General features: G+C 46.7%; 1 protein-coding gene across 2 annotated transcripts in view; it reads left to right on the forward strand.

The window, feature by feature from the left end:
• SGCD (sarcoglycan delta) overlaps positions 1-19,789 on the forward strand; it is a 770,090-nt gene that overhangs the window by 402,201 nt on the left and 348,100 nt on the right. Inside the window, exon 1 of one of the 2 annotated variants that reach the window (XM_028528196.2) lies at positions 7,085-7,380. The exons of the other annotated variant lie outside the window; for it this stretch is intronic. The gene's annotated coding sequence lies outside the window, so the exon portion shown is untranslated. Of the gene's footprint in view, positions 1-7,084; positions 7,381-19,789 lie in introns of those variants that run through there. 2 annotated transcript variants of the gene reach the window in all.

Here is a 19,789-nt window from a genome sequence, read left to right on the forward strand (position 1 = left end):
AACATTTTTAATAGTCTATTTTAAGCTGATACCTACTTTAATTACATACAAAATCACTCTACATTTTTACTTCTGTCACTCCTAATTTATGCTTCTGATGTCAGTATACACTTTGTATTATCCATTGCTAACAAATTATTGTAGATACACTTGTTTGTTTTTAGTTTTTTCTTGAATTTACTGAACAAATGGCGATGGAAGGAGATTTGACTTGGGGTAATTGTAGTTTAATATTTGATTTTTAGTTTTGAAACTAGAGTTAAAAGGCATTTACATACCACCATTATAATATTAGAGTATTCTGAATTGGAGTATATATCTACTTTACCAATGGTATTTGTTATACTTTTATATTTCATGTCATTACTTAGCATCCTTTTGTTTAAACTTGAATCACTCTGTCATTTGTTATGAGGCAGATCTAGTGGTGATAATCTCCTTCAGCTTTGGTTTGGCAGCGTCAGAATATTTTTATTACTAGCAATTTTTATTAAACACTAAATATTTTTTAAGCAACTATTCTGTGTCAGACACAGTGCTAGTTGTGGATTTGCTCAACTATATTTCTGTCAAATATATAAATGAACTACATGTCAGATCAAATAATTTGAAATGTATAACATTAAATTTTCTCTCCTTGGCAGCTTTTGCTATTTTTTGGTCTATGATTGCTGGGTGTGGGTGTGGGATGTGTGGCGCTGGCCTTGGTTCCCAGCAGCACTCCTCACACAGGGGCTTAAATTGTCTGGGAACCCCTGCACCCGACAGTCGCATTTCATGCCATTGAGCACTGAGCAGCGCTATTGCATTCAAATTCAGGTCTCGTTTATTTCTGCCTGGCAGGGAGTCCCTGTAGTGGAGTCTGACCCATTTTTATTGATCAATAAATTTTAGTTCCAAATAAAAGTGTGATATTTCAGGAGTTTTACCTTGAGCAAGATCCAATACAATGAGAAATAATGGACGGAAAGAATTTTAAAAGAAGCGTTTTGTGCTGAAAAGAAAAAAAAAAGAATGCACGTAACCATCTACGTGACTATACCAGTGTTTGCTTTACACAGTTTAATTTTTTATAAAAGATATGTTTGCCGTGTATTTCATTACTAATCACACTGATGGTCAAATGTGTCAGATCCTTCTCAAAGTCATTACTTCGTTTGAGAACCCTTCATTGTGTGTCATGCATAGATGTGGGTTTCCAAAGCAGAGAGTGACTTCAGCCTAGACACTGTGTTTGGCCAGTGGAGATATTCCCAAAACTATGGGTCATCGATTTGTCATTGAGCCAAACTTCCCAGTCCAGATTTCCTCCAAAAGGAAAAAAAGAAAGTCTTTTCAAAGTCAACCAGATAATTTTGCCCTTGGCCATTGAAAAGCAGGCTTGGATTTGCTCCGTCTATTTTGAAGAGCCAGCGCAGGGTGAGCGTCATTCCCCATCAGGTATTACTTGTGAAATGAACCCGTAAATGAAAGGCTGGCATAATGTTACTGCTCTGATTATCTGCCATTAGTTTAGCTCTAACGCAACTCCCTTGGCCATGTCTATGGTAAATACTTTCTCTGTCATTTAATTAAATATCACTTCACAATATTTCTTAATGAGCCTTCCCTGGGCAGAATCAGGAGTGTGTCCTGGGGGCGCTGTCATCTGTGGTTGGCGCGGGAGCTCTGTCTGCCCACGACTTCTCAGTGCCTTCATCAGCCTCGTCGGTCGTGTGGCGCAGGTGGTGCTGGTTGTCTCCTCAGTCTCCAGGGTTGGCATACAAGCCACGTATGGCCAACATGAGGGCCCATCCCCCGATCATAGGGATCTGTTAAGGAATAAGTGTGTGGCTCAATCCGGGTGACCTAGAGTCCTTCCTGGAAAAGATTCTTTATTTTCCCCATGACAGTGAGCTTGGGACCACCTGTGAATGCCTCGCTACCCAATAGAGAGAGAAACACAGAGAACGAAGCCCAGGGAAGCCTAGAGAATAAGGAGGTCGAGCCCTGACGGTGCTTTAATTGCTACCGTACATCTCACCTTAAAATCTACCACTTGCACTAGAGTTACATGACTCCGCCCTCCCTCCCTCCCTTTCCTTTTCCTTAGGCTAGCTTGAATGCGCTCTAATTGCCATAACCAAAAGGGTCCAGATAAATGCCTCTTTTCAAGTTTGTGCCATAAATACTTTGGCCTCCGTATGACCCCACAGTATTGTCTCAGCTTAGCCTGCCCGCCCAGGTGAGAGGTATAGTGAACATTCTTCTCTAGAACCTACCTGCCTTGTACCTCAGGCCTTATGGACTTTGCCAAGTACCTGGCTTGGTAATTTGGCACCAAGCTGTTTAGATAAACATGTAAAATGGCTTACTGGTTTTTGAGAATGTTTACACCTTATAAAAGAAGTCAATATCTTATATAATACCATATTTTAACATGCAAGAAAGGTTAAATAAACTCAAAATAAAGAAAGTGAGGTTATCAGTATATTCCTATAATTAGGTTTAAAAAGAAGGAAAGAACTTGATTTACTCACTTAAAAATACCTAATGTTGCTTCCTCTGAGCCAGACAGGGAATGAGGATACAATAACAAGCAGGCCTGGTGTCTGCCCTCAAGGAAAATATTCCTTTTCCATCAGGCAAGAATGCTGTGAATCAAGTAAAACTACAATTAAACATAGAGTGAGGGTACCTCCAGGAAAGAGAGAATTCTTTCCAGAAGGAGAGGATGGCTTTTTTGAAAGTTCCCAAGTGGACAGATACACGCTTTCTCCAAAGGACTGGACAGAAGCAGCATGGTGGCCGATGAGACTGGAGAGGCAGACAAGGGACCAGATCAAGCCAGGCCTGTGAAGTCGCAGCGACAGTGGCCATCTCTCCTGCAAGGGCAATGGGAAGCCATTTAAGTATTTGAGTTCACAGAGTGACACAGTTAAGTTCATGTTCTAAAAGGCCCAGTTATCACTGTAACTTGGCGATTCTTAAGCCCGGCTCCTGTTCGGATCACTGAGGCAGTGGGGCCTGAAAACAAGGTGCGGTTCTCTGACTCCTACTCCAGCCCGGCGGAGTTGTAGCCTCTGGGGTTGGCCCCTGGCGCCGATCACCTGTCGAGCTCGCTCCCTCCAGCATCTAACAGAAAGCTAGGCCTGAGAACCCCGACGTGAACCGTGGAGGAGATGCACCTTAATAAGATCGCCCGTGACACAGGCGCTGGAGCTGGCTTCCCAGTGGTGCTCAAGGTCACTGCCCCCAAAGGTGGCATTATTGAGAACCACATTAATAGAAGCAAGCGGCCCACCTGAGAGAGGCAGGTGTTCCGCTGCCCCCGAATCAGACCCAGCACACCTGAAGAGTTTGTTCACCTCTCAGCTCCAAGTTTCATGAGGAGGTTAGCCAAACTGACACATTCCTGGAAGAAAGCAAAGCAGATGATAAATGGAATCTAAGCCATAATGAGAAGAAATGACCCAATAGTACCAGACATGTTTAAACTGTAGGTCAAAATAATTTTTAAAAGGAATGAGTTAGACCCCCTGTTTTTAGGTAAGTCAAAAAGGCTGTTATTTATTCAACTGGTAAATATGAGGGCCAATTGCATACCCGTCCTGGAAGGTGGGAGTATGGCAGGAGATGATGCAGACAAACACCCTTGTCCTCATGGAGTTTTGTTCTAGTTTAGAACGATATTTTGTCATCCATGTGACCCTTAACTGAACTTTATGATTAGCAGCTGTAGAGTCTGCGTGTCTTATAGGGAGATCTATTTCAGGGATTAATTTTAGAACATTTGAAGTAGAAATCTCTGAAAACCAAAGTTAACATCCATGGAGAAGTTCCAGGAGGAGTGGTCACCAGAGAGGGCGTTCGGACTCCAATGGCGAGAACTGAAAAGCGTGATAGGAAAGAGACCGATGAGTGATCCGGCCCAGTGAGCTCCAGAGGCCTTTACGGAAGTGAACACCAGATACTGCAGGATTAGGTAATGGAAGCATTTCCATAGTTTGCGCATTTGCTATGTGCTAGACACTTCGCTAAGTGCTTTATTATGCATTATGTCCCATAAGGCTTATGACACTCATCATACAGATGTGGAAAATGAAATTGTATCCAGCCATAATTTTTGAAAATTAAAAACATTACTCCTACAAATAGGAACTGAAATACATCAAAGATTTGATTTGATGCATTAATTGATGAGGGAGTGAGTACGATGGTAAGACTGGTGCCTGTATCGTTTGAGGAGCTTCTTGTTTTAGGTTCCTAAGTAAATCAATGCTAGCACAGACTGCTAGATTAGATACAAAACCGGTTAGTGTTTTATAGTGCCACACACCATCACGTTTTTTCTACTGGAGAGAAATAATTTGTATCTTTAACAGGCAGAAGTCTCCAAGGTAACATGCAGCTTTGCTAACTTTGGGATCTTTATTCAGTAGTAAATTGAATTTTACTTTGAACAAAAGCACATTTCCCTTAAGTAATTCTTGAAATGGACTGTTAATCCATTGCCTGGTGTGCCTTTGAATGAACATGATAACCTTTTGGTATTATTTGCAAGTTTTGGATCATTTTTCTTAACCTTGGAAGAGTTAAGTAACTTTTCGGGATTTTCCAGCTAGTTGTACTGAGGCTGGATCTCCAGCGGGGTCGCAAACACCCACACTGAAGGAGACACGTAGCAAGTATTTGGGGAGCCGCTGGGGCAGCATCTGATGTATCATGTCACCATTGTTCTGCTCTTGTGTAAGCCTGGGCTGAGCTTTTCCAATTTCATGTTTGTTTGCTTGTTTTAATTGATTACAGACACCATTCAGTAAACCATTCAAAACTAATTATTCTTCCCCTTTGGTTTCCCCAAAAGTAGCTGGGCTCACCAAACATGATGAATGAGAAGTGAGTGGTTCTTTAAGCACTTGCTAGTTTTGACTGTGAGACAAAGGCTCTGGAATCTGGAACCCCAGATGGAAATATGATTTGTTAGAATTGGTAGAAGCTATCTCCTCAGTAAGATTTCTTCCTTCACTTACGGGGTGTTGCATTGTTGTTGTTCGTTTAGGACATTGCAATTACCAAATGTGGGAATTGTGATTGTTAATGGCCTCCAATTGTTAGAATGGTAACCTTGAGCTCCTAAGGTTTGGAGAGAGAGTCCAGTTCTTTGCAAGTGGCCCTTCGTTCTGCCTCTGGCCCTGGACTGCAGGTCAGATGTCACTCTTTTCCTTCCCCGTGAGTGAGTCTTGAGGAAAGGCTTCAGTGTCATGTTTAGGGAATGAATGAAAAGTGTAGCTGTGTGGTCAGCTCCACGTTCCCCTGGGACATTGGGACTTGTGCCTGTGTCTCAGGTGACAGGCCCCTGTTATGTTAAGGTGGCAGAAAACCAGCCCATTCAATAGGTTATTTTAGGGGTTCAAACTAGGTGTAAGAGGACAGCTTAGCTTTTAGGTAAGAGAAAGGGTCTGGTTTTTGCTCCATTAAAAGGAAACTAAACTGCAATGTATTTATGGGCACTGCAATAAATGGTTTATATGGATTATCTCTCCATATCCCTAACAATTCCATGAGTTGGATACTATTATTGTCCCCATTTGCAGATAAGGTTACTAAGTCCAGAAGGTTAAGCAAGCTGACCAAAATTCACAGACAAAGCTAAAATTAAACCTAGGCCAACTAATTATAAGCCTACTCTTGTGAAGGTGACATGATATCTCCTCTCCCAAATGCTTCCAGGATAACAAAAGCACAGAGAAAATTAGCCCAAATCCCTTGTTCTGGCCTCAACTCCAGCAAGTAACTGTCTTTGCAGCTCCGGACGAGTCCTGGAATCTGGCAGGGCCTCCATTTCCCTCTGCAACATGAGGGTAGAAACAATTTGGGTTGGACGCTCTCTGGGGTTCCCTCCAGCTCTTAGGTTCTCTGATTCTGTAATTGCATTCTGACCTTAGAGTTGCACACGGTCCCTTCCTCCACCCCCCCCCCCCCCCCCCCCCCCCCCCCCACACACACACACACTGCTTCCCAAGGCAAAAATCTAATCCCGCTGCAAGTGCCCATTGCAACTGGATGCTAAACTCCAGACCCCACCAAATCCGATTAACTACAACCCCCGCTCAGGAACACACAGCACTGTGACAATCTGGCAAGCCAGGCCTTTCAAATAAGTTGCTAATGGGGTATAATTTTAGGAAGTTAAATGTTAATATGAAAAGAAAAACCCTCAAAAACAGAAGAGGAGGCTCTCTCTTTAAATCATCTCTTTTCTACAGTGTTACCTTGACAACTTAGCTTTGGCTCTTAAAGGTTCTGGGTTTCGGTGTGGGAAAAGGAGAAGGGGGTGTCCTCTTCGTATCTTTAGAGATTTCCTCTTGTTCCACGGAAACGAGAAAGGCCAAAGGTAGACCACAAAACCCAGCAGAACATACACGGGACATCCTGATGGAGTGTCATCCAGAAATAATCACAGGTACACCAACTGAGGACACATTCTGATCAAAGGTGCATTGGGCTCGCCTTTCTGTTTCCCATAACCATCACACACATTGCCAGAGCCTGTAAAATGTTCCATGGTCGGACCCGCACACTTACGGAGCGGAGAGCAACCAAAGTACCTAAAAGATAATTGCACTCCTTTTAGCTGCCACAGCCATGGATGCACACACCTCAGGACGAGGGCTCAGCTCCGGAGTCCTGAACCAGGCTGGAAATGCTAAAAATATTGTTCCCCCTCCAGCAGCTGGGATGTTGAGTGAAGACTGAGGCAATGCAGGTAAGGAGATCAAATTAGAGTTCACATCTCTCAGCTGTAACAGGCTTGTTATCAGGGCCGGGGAGAGCTGGGGTGGGGGCGCCCAGGGGTCAGCCGGGAATGCGAATAGGAGCAGCAAGTTAGAAGGGGGCAATCCTGAGCAGAAGAAAGAGAAGGCTTATCTCCAGCATCTAGCACCACAGCGCAGAGCCCGCGTGGAGAATGGCTGCGAAATCCGAATTGGTTCTAGAGGCGGTTTCCTTTGTGGCCGTGCGTGTGAGCCCGGCAGGCGCCGTGGGCGCTGTGGCAGGGGAGCGGGTCCGCGCTCCGCACATGTGTTTCCCATTGATAGCTGGAGACAGCCCAGTAGCTCCGAGCTGGCCTGACAAAGCCGTATTGAAGCACAGACAGAGTACGGTTTCAAAGCAGTCAGAAAAAGAACGGGAATGCTGTTCAGGAAATTCTTCAGGCATGGGCAGGGACTTGGCTGCAGTTCCACTTTTGGAAAATCTGACTGGGGCAGCTTCTGAGCGCAGGCTGGGCCTGCTCACGCTCCGCGGGCCCCGAGGCCGCCGCCTCCTTCCCAGCCTCTCGGCACACGCCCCGGACTGAGGGCGATTTCCAACAGCTGCTTGGGGAAGCAGACGAGAGAGGTAGGGGACTGTGGCGTTCTTCTGTTTCCACGCTTCTCTTCACTTTCTAAGCCTGCTGTTCGCTTGCATGAACTCTGAGTTTCCAGGGTGTGTGTGTGTGTGTGTGTGTGTGTGTGTAAGTCAGAACTCCATCACTTAAACATTTGGTGTGGACTTGTACTCTCTCTCTCTCTCCCCCACTCCCTTCAAGATCTGACTCTCGGCAGGGCAGAGCGACTCCTGAAAGCTAGGATTTAGCTGGCAGCACAACGTGGAAAAAAAAGTGGGTGAATTCATGTGTTGTCACCCGGCTCCAACCTTCTGGAACTTTTCTGTGAGGAAGGACAATTCATTGGCAAGAAAGATCATTCGAAGTGAAACTGTCTGTGTTCTTTGCTCCGGGAGAGTTTTGAGAGGAGTGTTTGCAGCAGAAAATGGCTCTCATTTCGGGAGAGAATTAGAGTTTGAAGTTTCTAGTCTGGATCACGCTTTCTGCGTGCAGACCCGGATGTGTGTGTGCCGGCTCCCGGCACCTTTCATTAGTCTATGGTATTATGATGGCCCTTAAAGGAGCCCAGTGATATATTTGCCTAGAAATATGCTGGATCAACATTTGTAATTCTGTTTCTGTGATAATTAAAAGTTTTTCTGAGTTGAAAACACTGGCAGCTATACTCTCAAAAATATGAAATATAGATGACTAAAGAGTAACAGAAAACAGCAATTTACTCCAAGTCACTGTTAAAAGATAGAGACGTAATGGCGTGAATTTTATTTTATTGATTGACCGATTGGATTTTACACCTTACCGAAGAGTACATTTTTCAAAAAGCAAATTTTAAATAACCTTTCTCACACATATCAGCTGTAATGCAACATAGATTTTTTTCCTCCCCATAGGAAAGCTATACCTTTGTCTCTGCTTAGCGATTATAAAATACACAAAATACTGCCACTGCATTCAAGAAACTGGGCTAGCTCAGAAAGGGGTGAACTAGATACCACTGCAACTTTGTGATTTCTGGCAGAGCAACCGGTGGCAGCAATGGTGTTTTCCAAAGGGGGTTTGGCCAAGAGTCTGGTTGAGGAAACCGATGAATGAATAGATTCTGGGATACTTCTTGAATAGCAGCAGAGTAGGAGCCAGCCCTCTTTGGGTGGACCACTATAACAACAAGCGTGTATTTACTTTGGTTCTAAAACCTCTCAACAAGTAGCCAATAGCAGAGAGTAAGATTAATGGATAAATGAAGCGTGGAGGGCTGTAATTTTTCCCATCTTCCTCTGTGTACAGCCTAGGGTGAGTGGACAGACACGGTGTCCTAGTGGTGGAATTTGGCCTCCAGCCAGCAGTTTTATGTTCTCCGCGGTTCTGCGCTTGGAGGAGGGAATGAGGCAACAGGATTCCTTATTCTGCAGCAACCTCCCGTTGGTGGTGTTGGGCAGGGGTGGGGAGGCCGGGAACCGTGGGACCCACAACAAGAAGGGGCTGCAGTGGGAAGTCAGGACAGACAGTGACTGCGCTGTGTTTCTCTCAAGTGCCTACCGAGTGAGCAAAATGCCAAGACAGATTAGGGAGCGACACGAACCGTAGCCAAGCCCACTGCCGGTGAAAAAGGAGCCTCCAGTGAGCTCTAATGTCATCCTCTTCTAAATTTAGTCCGCGTCAAGGGCTGAGCAGAACAGGCGTGAAATAGCAACTCCGGGTTGCAGGATTACAAGCAGCAGCGCCTGAAACTTGGAAGAAACTCTGTAGTGTCCCTCTACTACAAGTATAAGAGGGGAAAAAAATCAAGCTCCCTTGACATCTGAAAAGAAATAAACAGAGCAGAGGGCAGAGAAGAAATCCAGGGCAGAGGTGCAGGCGACAAGGAGAGAGGAGTGACCACAGCCCGGCCTTGGCCACGAGGCAGGCGGAGGACGGCTGTGCCCAGGGGCCAGACACGTTCTGGCAACAGCGGGAAGCTGCAGGCACTGACTTGCTTGACTTGAAGTGTGTGAATCAGCCACGGCCCCTGGGGGCAAAGGGGGGGACTCTTTTACCCTCTTCACTATAGGAGACCCCACGGTCAGTCTGCCCTGCTGTGCCTTCTGGAAGCAATCAGAGAGCACGTCTTGTAAGACTGGCATCCTCCGAGGGTTCAGATTTCCTAAGCAAGGCGGGGCCCAGCTCCGCAGGCCTTATTTTTAACCCGTGTGTGTTCCCTCAGGGATGTTCCTGCTGGGGTGTCAAGTGACCGGCCGGCTGGAGGCGGGTGGACGGTTGCAGTGGTCAGAGCTCGCTCAGGGCACCGCTCATGGAGACGTTAGTGTCCAGGCGGAGTTCTGAAAGGAAATACAGAACGTTGTGTGTGCCTTATTTTTAATGCGTTTCTTGAATCTTTAATCTCATTTTAAAAACCGCCTCTAAGGGCCTGTACAACACTACTGGTGAAAGTGTACTGTATTTGTTTCATCAGATGAGGAAGTTCCTGGAGTCATGGATTTCACCATCTGGAAGGGATTTAGCTATCAAGAGCCAAAATTTCTTGAATTTGAGAGATATAGTTCAGAATTTCTTGAATTTGAGTGATACAGCAACCCCTTTTAACAGGACTGGAAAAAAGATCTCTTCCCCCATTGTTGGTTTAATTATTTTCATGATACTTGTTATTTAAATATGTACAAACCCAAAATATCCACCAGGATATTATCTCTTGAAATAGAAATATTTACCTGTTTTAATCACTGTTGAACAGCTGTAATACTAAAACAAATTTATGAATCAAATACAGAGAAAGCTATGTAATATAATGTTCAGATTATCAAAATCGGTGCCTTTCATAGAGAACTTTACTGAAATTTAATGAGGCTGGCCTTATGAGCAGGAGGCCAGCGACTGTCTAGAGACTGTGTACATTTCGGTGCATTCAGACTCCTGAGTTCTGGACAGACTCTTGGTTCCTCCGTGACTTTTCCCCTCACATCTCCTTTCACGTGCACGCCCTGGTGGCCTTTGACCTGCACCTGCAGGGAGCGTGCCACATGGTGTTCCGTCCCACTTAGTGCCTCCCTGATCATTCACGGCAGTGTGGACTGCTGGTCGCCAACATGATCCTGCAGCGAGCACAGACTCAGACACCACACCTGCGTGGGCGGAGCCATCGGCCGTGAATCATGTTGACATTTTCTAGATCAGATTTGCATAAACAAAATAAGCAGGTAAAAAGCAAAGACAAACAGACACGAGAACAAATGTCGTCGAGAACTCTCAGATCCCTGAGGAGATCTGAGGATCCCTGGTGACTGGAGGTCTCGACCTTAACAGATGCTGGTTGTGGCCAGTTGGCCGCATGGACGAACCCCTGCAGGGGTGTGGGGAGAAACGGCCCTGCAAACATCCCACCTGTGTTTCTGATGTCAGCCGGCCACTGCGTTTGTTTCCTGCTTTGGGGTTTTGCGAGAGACTTCACTTGAAAGAGTTTCCATGCTGTGCGAGTGAACTTTACATTGGACTGCAAGTGACAGCAAGCTCGCTCCCTGTAGCCCAAGCACACGAGGGCTGACTTTGCACACATGTAGACGCGGGCCACTCCCACACACTCTAGGCAGGAGCTGACGTTAAGCGGTGTCTCCAAGGATCAGAACTTCCTTTCTGCCCCACCATGCTCAACTCTTCATGCTCATCTCTACGTGCCACCTCTAAGTCAGGACAGTGGTGGCAGGATGTGAAGGTGATAAGTATTTCCCCTCATGAGCTGTTGCCCACTTAGTCACAGAGGGATTACTGCCCCCAACCCTGTGTTGACTTTCCTGGTGTCTCAGAACACGCAGCTCAAAGTGGCCGAAGGCCTGCTGGCCCCATGGAATGATGTTGCCATGATGGTACGAAGAGGTTTCGCCCTCTAGGTGTGAGCAGGAGCCCACACACTGGGATCGAGGGTTTTCGGCCTCATGGTGAGCATAGCAGTGACCAGCAGGGAGGATGTCTGTGCACAGGCAGGATAGTTTTGGCCACAAATGCTTAATTTAAAAAAAATGAAGGAGCAAATACATTTTCTCCTTCATGTTTTTCAGCTTTGTTAGGTATTATTGACATATTGTGGAATTCACCCATAAGAATATAATGCTTTTTTTAAAAAGATTTATTTATTTATTTTTAGAGAGGGAAGGGAGGGAGAAAGAGAGAGAAACATGAATGTGCAGTTGCTGGGAGCCGTGGCCTGCAACCCTGGCATGTGCCCTGGCTGGGAATTGAACCTGCGACACTTTGGTTCACAGCCTGCACTCAATCCACTGAGCTATACCAGCCAGGGGAGAATATAATGCTTTTTTAGTCCATTGACACAGTGCTGCAATGGGCAGTTTTAGAACACGTCCATCAGCTCAGCAAGTCTCCTTGTGCCCACTGAGTCAGCTCTTGCTCGCATTCCCAGCCCCCGGTAAGCACTGGTCTGCCTTCTGGCTCCATAGTTCTTCCCATTCTAGCAATTGTATGAAGGAGACGTTACGTGGCCCAGAATGTGGTTAATCATTGTGAGGGTTCTGAGTACTCTGGAAAACAATATATTTCTTCCATTTTCAAGTGGACACTGGTCCTAACTGGTGTGGCTCAGTGGATTGACCATCGTCCTGCAAACTGAAAGGTCACCAGTTCAATTCCCAGTCACAGCACATGCTTGGGTTGCAGGCCAGGTCCCCGGTTGGGGGCATGCAAAAGGCAACCGATCGATATTTCCCTAGCACATTGATGTTGCCTCCCCCTCTTTCCCTCCTTTCTCTTCTCTCTAAAAATAAATAAAATCTTTTTTAAAAATTGTTAAAAAAAAGAGTGGACACTGAGAGCAGAAAAGATGTGTTCCCTGCCTAGGAAACCCAGGCAGTCTGAGGCAGCAGTGCCTCTCGCTCCCGCCTCCGAGTCAGCTGTGGGCTACACGTCACATGTGTTGGCTCGGTACTGGCTGCAGCCGTGCTGGAGAAAGCAACATGGAGGTGGAATCTTACTGTTAGCAGATCCCTCAGACGTTACTTGGTTCCGTGGTTTCTCAAAACCTCCTGAATTGGAATTTCTGAGATTGGAGTTGGGGAATCCCTATCGTTTTAAGAGCTGCTGAGAGAGTCTTTTGAAGCCAGCCAGACATGGGTCCACAGCACTGAGTTTGTTTAACACTGCCCTGGCTAAATCACCATTCACTGCAGGGACGCCACGGGTAGCATGGTCAGCAGATGCCAGCCAGATGTGGTCCCGGAGGCCCTCCCTACGCTGTGAGGCAGCGTGGGGCCTTGCTTCTCAAGTCAGGCCTCCTCAGATCGGGCCAAATTTGCATCTCTGTGCTTTCCCTGTAACCCATAGCCATTGTCATAGTCCCTTAAGCCACATGTGAGGGCAGTGGCTGTCCCTGGTACGGAAGTAGGGTAAAGAGAAGGGAGTAAAGGTAGAAGGGTCGGGCATAGGGACAGGTCTCGACCCCACGGAAAGCTGGGCCTCAGTTATCTCATCTGTGAAATGGGATGACGTGCCTCTAATGTATTTTCTGTTTCTCACAACGTGTGGTTTTTGTAATGCTAAAACTCTTCCATTTCTTTATGTCTTAGTCTTTCTTTCCTGAGGCTGGGCATCTTGCATTATTTTATCCACGCTCATCTTTTCCTACACTTTCCTCTTCTCTGAACACATTCCAGTTAGCCCCCTCCTGAGAAAAAAGTTGTCCTCTGGGCTCAGTCCCAGTCATCTGACAGGCACATATTCCATGAGGACGGCACCGTACATCTGTCCACCTCAGGGGCAGGGGGTGACCGTGAGGGAGGGCACAGAGCGAAAACGAAGAACAGAGTGTTCTTGCTGCAGAAGGCGCGGGGTTCCCCTGGGAGCTGAGCCCAGGCGCTGAGGCCGCGATCCTGGCTGTGGGACCTCGGGCGAGTCCCTTCCTCTCCCTGCGTCTCCCTGAAAGTGGACATGGCAGTGCGTGCCCCCGAGTGCGCTGTGAGATAGTGCATGCAACACTCATCGCACGGCGCCCTGTGCACAGTGAGAACTTAAGTAGCTCTGCTTTCTGTACTTAAGTACTAACGGAGATGGCACGAGGCAAACTGGCAAAGAATGAGATGGGCAGATAAGATCAAATGAAGAGCCGAGACGGTCAGCAGAGGAGGGAAGGTTTAACGCGGCCTCATCCCGGCTGCTTCTCCTTTCCGTGCCGCCCAGATTTCTCTGCAGCTTCCGCCCTCCTCTTCCCTTCACCTTTGCTGCTACACGGAGAGGTGATGCTCTTCATTATGGCTCCAGATTCCTGTGGCCAAGGGCGCGCTGCCTCACATAAAGGAAGCCCTGTGAGCGGCGGCCCCTGGCCTGCCTGTCAGACGGGTCTGCGGGACCGGGGAAGGAACGTGTCACCACGGTTCACTGAGTGTATAAATCCTGGGAGATTGGTTTGCTTGGAAATCTTCACTGCTGGCTGTCCTGATGGGGCCCCGGGTGTGTGGGTGGACACGGAAGCGATGGCTTTATTCTTGTTTTCAACCGATAATGCAATGGCACCTATTAAAGCAAGTGCCATTTCCTGATAAAAGACTCTATTGCCAGGGATTAGAAACTCTCCCCTTGTTCAAACCACTTTCCCTGGCCAGGGTGATAGGATCAGACTATTTTGCCAGCACCCTGACTTCCAAATAATACATTTCTGAGTTCCTGGAAACCCTGCGGTCACTTCTGGGGTCGGAGTATTCAGCCGCTGCGATTGCTCTCATTGAGCTCGAGTAAATGAATACCAGGGTTAGCTCCCTTCTCCAAGCACAGCGCTCAGCACCACTCTGTTCTCCTCGCTCCCTCCCTCGGACGGGGCTCTCGGTCCTGGGTGTGGCCTAGGCCGTGAAGGCCAGCTGCTTAAAGCCCACAGACAGCCAAGGAGCAGCTAGTGTCCCACCGTGTTCCTTCCTGCCTTGCCTTCCATCATCCCTCTCGTGCTACACTCTTTCCAGCCCTCCTCCTCTTGTTTCCCTTTATTCTGCTCGCGCTTCCTGCTGCCAGCTCTTCCCTCTGGTGTGTGTCTGGTAAGTGTGTACAGCAGGCCTCTGCTGGTCTCAGTGCTCCAGGAGGGTTGGTCACAGACCCGAGTCCGGACTGCGTAACTTTTGCCGTGTGTTGACAAACATTCGCTCCTAAAGTTGGCCCTGACTGTCGAAGGTTCATGGCTCCACTTCTGTCACTGAAGACGCCGTTCCTGGTGTTTCACAGGCTGAGGAGGCCCGCAGTCGGTCACAAATCCGTGGACTGGCCTCTTTGTGTTTATAATGTGTCTTTTTAATGGACTAGTTACAAAGTATTTGAACCTGCTCAGATATTATGTCCAAATCCAGCTTATGTAGAAAAGGCCGAGGACAAGCACCCCTGGTCCGATTTCCCTCAGTGCAGCAGTCGGTGGGAATGGGCAGCTCCTCTCCCTCTGAGAGGTGTATCCACGTCACTGACGTCACTGACGCCCACCTTCCCTGTCTGGGGGTGTTACCTTCTTGAGCTCACAGCAGCATTTCTCGTCTGAACCACAGAAAGTGCAACATGATCTCAGTGGCTGTTTTTCCTACTCCTCCGAGGGCGGTGCGCACAGCACCACTGTCCACGCGTGAGAGAGAAGGCCGGCCATCACGGCCCGCTGCCCTCGGAGGGCCCTGCCGAGGTGAGCTGAGAGTCTGTCGAGAGGAAAACGCAGGAGGGCTGCACGGTGGCCCGGAGCGCAGGTGTCAGAGTTAGATATTTATTGGAACCATCCCGTCGTACAACTGTAGGTACAGTTAAAAAGTTTAAATGTGATAGAATCCAGAATAGTCACTGCCTCTGGGGGAGGGGTCGATCAGGATGGGGCATGAGGGAACTTTCCAGGGCGATGGAAACATGCCCTGTCGGGACTGCATGTTGCTTACCCAGGTGTACCCCTTTGTAAACCTCAAGCAGGACGGCTCGTGTCTGTGTCTGTCACTGGAAGTTCCACTTCAGTAGGTACGATACATATATGTGTGTGTGCACAGGCACATATGCATGTAACTACAGACATATGTGAAGGCATACCAGGTGCCTAGCAAAGGGCATCATAACTTTTAGGAATCATGATTATCATGCTTGTTTCCAGACACTTTCATTTAGAAAAACAAACAAACAACATGACTAGAAATGAGATGAAGAACCTTTCCTTTCTGACTGCAGACTTCTTCGCACGTATTTGAGAGCTTAGATAACAGCTGCAGATCCTTACCAAACACAGTTGTCACGGGAGAATCTATGGGTCGATGCTAATTTTATGGAACTATTGAGTCACTATAAAAGGACGTATCTAATTTGTTGGAGCTGTTTTTCATGGTGTTGTAAAAGCCTACGGGTTTTAGAGACACATCAGAGATGGTTCATTGCGTGGGGGAAACTGGCTATGGAGTAACATGCACCCTGGCTGGAATGCAGCGGTCGCTCGGTAAGTACTTGATGAATTACCTTAAAATGAATACGCCTGGTGAGAAATTTTAGCTAACAGTGTCACAAAACATTTTGAAATTAGCGATCGTGATGTTCTGACCAAGTACACACACGCATCTGTATCTGGAAGCATCAAACAGGAGAATTGAGAGAACAGATTCTTCGGCTAGGCACTCCAGGCTCAACTGCACTGCTAGCAGACTGAGTTCCTTCAGGCAGGTTACTTAACCTCTCTGCTCCTCAGTCCCCTCCCCTGTAAGATGCGGGTAGTGATGACACCCAGCTCGTCACTGTATGTCGGTGAAAACCAAACAAGTTCAGTGAAGCATTCGGAACAGAGTCTGGCCCACAGCAGCCCTCACCCAAGTGTCCGTCGTTGGTTTCACATGCTGTGTGTTTTAGGGAACGGATGGTTTTGTTGCGATTTGCCTTTGGGTGCTTTTCAAAGGCATCTGTGTGGCGGGGGACGAAAGCGGAGTCTAATGGGAGTAGGAGCTGAAGTCGAAAAGGTGGAAGCCTGGAGTTTGTGGGGAACAGGCTGATTTTTAGTTTAGCTGACGTCGGTCTCGTCGCCGATCTTCTCGGTGACTTTGATTGTCACCTCACCTCCCCGAACCTGGCTTTCTCAACTGTTAAATAATGTTTAACAGTTGAAAATGGATTTGAACTTTGTATTGTCCATGCTCCTTTCAAGCTGCGTGTCTCATTCTCTGATCTTAAGTATTTGAGTCATGCTTGTTATTATTTTATTACACTGCTTGGTCCCCAGATCACAGGAGAGCTGTGGTGGCTTGTCTGTGATTTTCATCACCTGGTTCTGGGCAGAATCACCTGTGGGGATGGAAGAAGCTCAGGCCTTTACAACACAGGGTAGCCAGTTAGTTGAAAGTATCTGTCGCTCCTGTTCGGAAAGCTGACCATCGACCAGGCCACAATGGATGGATGCGGTGTCCTTTGCATGTGAAAATGACACTGTTAACTTTGCAGCCGGGTGTTTGAAATTTTACTTCCTGTTCAGGGGTGTTCAGCTTGCATGGTCTCTTCTGGTCCTCAGCTTGCAACATCAAGCCCTGTGTTTAGAATGACGTCTGAGTTTTACGCACAGTCTAATCTTCAACAATTCTTAGGATTCCTCCAAGTCTTGGCTCAAAAATTACTGTCTCCATGAGCTCAGTCTTTCTCATGCTTTTAAATTTTGATCCTGCTCTGCTCCCCAGCCCGCCACACTGCTCTGCTTACTTACTCTTCTCTCTTTCTCTCCCTCTCCCTCTTGTTTTCGGTCTTTCCCCCACTGCCTCCATTCTCTGTCACCTGAGTTCCAAACATGGTTTTCTTTTTCGTTGTCTGTCTCTCCCATCCCTGCCTCCACCGCTGCCATGAGATCGGCGGTCTGTGTTTCTCTCATTGATACATCCCAAATGCCCAGGACAGAGCCACGGGCGGGCCTGAAGGAACACGAGGATTTGTCAGGTGGGGGCAGTGTTTATGCATTCCACACTAAATACACATCTAGATGGTAACTCTGCATGCCTGGCGTCTCGTCCAGGGGAAGCCAAGCAGTTGCCTCGTTCTGAGTTCAGACCCTACCCAACTTACCAGTTCAGAGTCCTTCAGAACATTCTTTCCTTCCCGAGGACTTCAGTATCTTCATTTATGAAATAATATTAATCATATTCATCTCCTAGAACATTGTCAGAATGTATTAGCTCATATATCTGATAATTCCTAGTACAAATGTGTATGTGTGTTTCAGAACTGTATTTCTATCTGAAACTACTTCAGTTGGCACCCCAAACATCTAAATCTCTAGAACAGTAAGAATTAATGGTCATAATTATACTGGAATACCTTCTAATTCATCTAAGATAAATGTTATAAATTTAAGTGGGAGGGATATTGTACTCTGGAAGAGAACCCTAACAATGGCACCTATAAAACAGTGTCTATGCGCACACACACACAAACACACACACGTCCGGCTGGCAGTTCCCTTTCTCGGGGGCGTCTCTGAGAGGTTTATGTGGACACTTGTGAGAGATGCGTGTTCCATCCCTGTGGCTGTAAATAATACTCCCACACAGGAGACCTAGGCATTTAACTTTGGAGCCCAGTCTTTGCCCTGAATTCCAGACACATTTGGATGTGGCTGTGACACCACCCCCACAAATTCTTCTATGCATTTCAAAGTCAACACATAGGCTGGCATAGCTCAGTGGATTAAGTGCGGGCTGAGAACCAAAGTGTCGCAGGTTCGATTCCCAGTGAGGCCACATCCTGGGTTGCAGGCCACAGTCCCCAGCAACCGCACATTGATGTTTCTCTCTCTCTCTCTCTTTTTCTCCCTCCTTCCCCTCTCTAAAAATAAATAAATAAAAATTTTAAAAAAAGTCAACACATCGAAACCCAGCTCTATCTCCCCTCTGCACACTCTGCTCGCCTCCTGCCCCGCAAGCCCACTGTTCTAAAGTTCCCCATCCTGACGAAGGGCCCCATCATCACAGCAGAGCCTTGGCATTCTCCTTGACTCCTTTCCTTCACACACGTGCTGTCTCAGACAGCAGTGACGCCTATTAGCTCTACCTTCCAGATAGATTTCAAGTTTAGTCACTCAACACCTTCTTACTCACCTCTAATCAGGTCTGGGCTATGCTCTCTGGGCAAGAGTGGTACCCACAGGCCCCTGTGTTCTCCACTTGCCTTCTCAACTGTGTCTCCTCGTCTGTGCCTCAGAGAACACTCGAGTGATCCCAGAGTGGAAATCCAGGTGTCGCACTCCTGTACCCCAGTCCTCGGAACGCCACTGTCACGGTCAGTGCCGTGCCCAAGGCTTTCACTGTAGCTTATAAGATCGAATGCACTTCCCAGCCTGTTCCCACACACTGCACCCCTGTTCACTCCGATTGGCCACACTACTGTTTAAACCTGTCCTTGAGCCCCCACCTCAGGGCCTTTGCACTTGCAAGCACTGTTTCTTTAGACTGGCGTGCGTGCTCTCCCTGGATGTCCTCCTGCTTTGCTCTCTTGCCTGTTCCTGTTTTGGTTTGTTTTTCCTCAAATCTCTCCACTGCAAGGAGGCCTCCCCGACAGCCCTGTGGGCGGGAGCCTCTCAGTCACTGTCTGTCTCTCTTTGTGGCTTCCCTTTTTTTTTTTTAAATAAAACTTACTCCCACACATCAGTATGAAAAGTTACATATGTGCTTGATTATCTGTTTTTCATCTCCTCCACTTGAATATAAGGTCCAAGAGTTTTTTACTGCTGCCTTTTTTTTACTGCCTTTTATCTGTCTTTTTACTACTGAATACCTAGTGCCAGCACATGGAAATACCCCGTAAGTATTGATTTGTTTGGCTAAACATTGGTAACAGAAAATTACTGGCAACAAATCAATATTCATCACTATGGAGTTGGTTAGGTTAAATATTGTGGATCCATACAATTTCAAACCAATTTAAAAATATATTTCTGCATGTTTTTATGGGACCACTGAACTATGTTATTAAGTGAACCAAGTGTGTATGAATTAAATGTATGTATTGAATAAAGCCCGTATATGTATCCAACTTTCTATAAGGATAAGCAAAATGTGACAATAGCTCCCTGCAAGGAAGAAGGCTGAAAGTGTGAATGGAAAAGAAATGTTCTTAACTGTGTGCTCTTTGGTTCTTCTAAATACATGCACTTGTCTAATTATTTTTTAGTAAAATTGTTCAATGCTTGTAACAAGTCTTAGGAAACCAAAATATGGAATACCTAACTTTTGAATCTAAATATTTGTTTAAATAGAACATGCCGTTTCTGGATTATTCCACATAAACAGGCATTTATCTTTCTGTATGACTTTTACAAGAAAAAAAAAAGGTTGATTATCATATCAAAACTGAAAGTGATGAGTTTGTTGCAATTGTATAAATTGCGCCAAACATCGGCAGCCTGAGACTAATGGCGTGTATGGATGGTTAAATGAAAACAGCCCTTGAAAGCAGGGTGCT

This window comes from Phyllostomus discolor, chromosome 13 (assembly GCF_004126475.2).
Source record: "Phyllostomus discolor isolate MPI-MPIP mPhyDis1 chromosome 13, mPhyDis1.pri.v3, whole genome shotgun sequence".
Classification (NCBI taxonomy): domain Eukaryota; kingdom Metazoa; phylum Chordata; class Mammalia; order Chiroptera; family Phyllostomidae; genus Phyllostomus; species Phyllostomus discolor.